We start from the raw sequence: 3,482 nt of genomic DNA, 5'->3' as shown, positions 1-3,482 counted from the left end.
ATTATAATTTATGATTATTGTCAAATAATCCTTTGGTTGCCATCAAGATGAGAGAAGCTCAAATTAAAAAAATTGAATTAACACGAAGTGCAAATTAAACCTTGAAAATCGCAATCTTTAGCATATGTATATATGAAATAATATAAAAATTATACATGATATTTTTTAGGAAAATAAATGCAAGAAAACATTTTTCTGTAACCTTTTATAACCTACATGATTGATTCTATAAATCTGTATTATAAAATGCAAATATAATTTATATGTACCGGGTATCTACACAGTCTATTCGAGGTTTATCAATTAAATTAAGCCTCAAGCATTAGGCAAAAGTATCTAATGGGAAAAACGGCCTAAATGCAGGAAATTTATATTTTAGACAGCTTGAATCAGTAAATTGTCTATTGGAATACGAATTATAATTTATTATACAGACCCTCGATATCGTGAGCTACATTTAGTAAATTATTTCTTAATTCAGTAAATTTAACTTTATATAAAATCAAAAATATATTGGACAATCTTCTGATATATTACACAAATTATAAAAAAAATATACTGTAGTAGATATACGACCAGAATGCGGAATGTTTTTATTTTATATAATCATATTTTTAAAAAGACATTTGGTTTCATTAAAGATGTTATGTTATAAGTTGAGGTTATTTCACTTATTTTAAAATTCAAACTTAAAGAAAATTGGGGAATACAATGAACAAAATGGTGTAAATCTTCTAAAATAGTACGAGTTATATTAATATCAAAAAGTATAGCTTAAAAATATGTTGCAAAGAAAGGTATTCAGATCAAGTTAAATAGAGCATTTAATTGAAAATTTTAGTGACCATTAATCCAGGTGAATCAGTTGGTCTTGGTGGCTAGTTCACACTTTGTAAAAAAATGAAATAATACAAAAATATTATGATTTTCTCATTGAAGTGATCTAAATGATACACATACTTACATTTTATACTAAGAAAGGGCGTCATTTTATTTTGAATTGTACATAATTTTATTGCGGAACTATTCTTTTTTTAAAAAAAATAAGATGTGCATTTCATATTTTTCTGGTCAGATTTTAGCCTTTTGTAAAATGTCTTAAACTTTGCCCTTTGATATATACAAAAGAAAGTATTGTAACAGTCAAGTAATTCAGCATCAATACTTAGATGAATGTTCAAGACTCAGACTTTATATTCTCCCAAAAATATATATTTGGAATAAAGCATGTCTATTTCTAAACAGGAGAATTCAAAAACCTTTGAACTAGAGATACGAAATTTGGTGTGTGAATTTAACAAAAAAATTGGAGAGTTTCATCAAAATTATGAACTAAATGTATTCTGAAGTTTGTCTGTCTGGCTGAGTAAAAATGCGATAACTGCAAAATCTAAAGAACAAGAGGGTTGAAATTTGGTAGTTTTAACATTTCGCATCCTTCGCATCAAGTCCGTCAAAGGTAAGACGGTGTCTTCGTATATTCGCATGCATATAAACGCGACAATAAAAAAAATTAAAAAAATGTCTTATATTAACGATATTTGGTACAAGATCTTGATAACAACTATAAAGTAAAGTTTCAATGTTGAGTGAAATTCTGATTACAATCTAGAAAAAATTTCTAGAAAATGCATACGCGTTTTTTTTTTAACTATATTATGAAGTTTGTAAATGGGACTCTGAAAATAAAAATCTGAGTACTCATGTTCCTCATAGTCCTACCCAAGATCAGTGATTTTCACATATTTAACGGGAAATTAATACCTTGACCCGTGCACCAGGCCTGCTTACACGACGGTTCTTCGGTGGAACCGGATCTTGAACCTAAAACCCTCCGGTTCCGAAGCCGTGGCTATACCACGAGGTCACCGCAGCCTTGATTATGTATTGGGACACAAAAATCATGGATATCTTAAGTATCAATGAACAAAATTTTTCTTAAATAATTCAGAGTAATTGAATTAACTATATATATAATTTACATGGTCAAATAAGAATTATTTTTTCATTTATTTCTCAAGGAAATATAGCTTTTCCAATTTATTTCATACAGACATGAACTGAAAATTATGGTTCCCTGAATTTAGTTTGTTGTGAAAATTTACCCCCATCTCTCTAACTTCAACTTTTGTCAACGTAACAGCAATACTTAAAGCTTTATATTTTCATGCAATTTCAAAGCTTAATTTTCAAAAAAAAAATCACGATTTACGATTGTTCAAACATCGTCATTTTTGCTACCTTTTTAATTAATTAATTAATTAGTAATACGAGCACATTCCTCCTCTGACAAATCGCATTTTCTTGCCATAATAAACCGAATCCAAGGCTTTCCGTAATAAAAAGAGAAGTGCTCGAAATGTATCCTATGCGAAATACGACAGTAAAACCCGAAAAGACTACAATTACCCAGTAATAACAAAAAAAGAGAAAAGCATGCGGACGTAGACCAGAAACAGCGAAGGATTCTATCAAGTGCGAAGTTACACATCCCAGCTCTGTTTATTTACATTACTCGTACCCCCTCCCCCCAACAGCTGATGAGTAAAATACCAATGTCAGTTGAACATCAGCAAACATAAGGGCAGAATACTACGACTATATTTATTTCAAAAGTAATGGACACAGAGAGCCATCTAATGGCGATTAAAAATTGTCCCAATTTAAAATGCACATGTGCATGAACGTCCGATGAGTTTGTTTTCCAGAAATGTACGGGTGGTACTACCGGCTGCGAGAAATGTTCGTAGGTGATGCGTATATTATACGGATGTAAAGAAAGGAATTTTAAACTTCAAATAATACAAAAACATTTCTGCTGTATCTGAATATTTTTATTTAAAATATTATAAAAAATATAATCATTCTTCATTTATCGGTGTTTTATTTGTACTAAAGATTTTTTTTTTTGCATAGTTTATGCCATATCTCAAAGGATTATTCAATAAGAGATTGCCTCATTCAAAATAAATCAGTGTACAACTGCAAAAATGCCTTGCTATTTTTTTTCTGATATCTTTTCTGCATGTATATGAACATTTACACCATTCGAGATTTCTTTTTTTTATTTTAACAATATCAATACTTTTATTTATATACCAATGCTGTAAGTTGTTAAGAGTTTTATAAAATAAAATGAAAAATACATTCTAATTTTTAGAACTTGCAAAAAAATGCCATGACTATGATATATCGGAACTTTCTGAAACACCTCATTATTTTCGCTCCCTTTCCAGAAGTTACGCATTTTTACTATGAATATTTAATCGCATCTCCAACTTTTCCAGTCAAAAACACAGAATCATTCTCATTGGCTCTTGAAATAATTTACCCCTCAAAATGTTAGTTGCTGATCTATGTAATTGTGATATATGCATTAATCATCTACTGAAGGTAATTAGCTGTTGCTGTGGGAAGTAATTAGCAAATAACTGAATAGTTTCCCCCATTATAATAAATTAGCTGCATGTATGTTGCTGAAT

The sequence above is a fragment of the Argiope bruennichi genome, chromosome 2, assembly GCF_947563725.1.
Source record: "Argiope bruennichi chromosome 2, qqArgBrue1.1, whole genome shotgun sequence".
Classification (NCBI taxonomy): domain Eukaryota; kingdom Metazoa; phylum Arthropoda; class Arachnida; order Araneae; family Araneidae; genus Argiope; species Argiope bruennichi.
Note: the sequence above shows the minus strand (reverse complement) of the source record.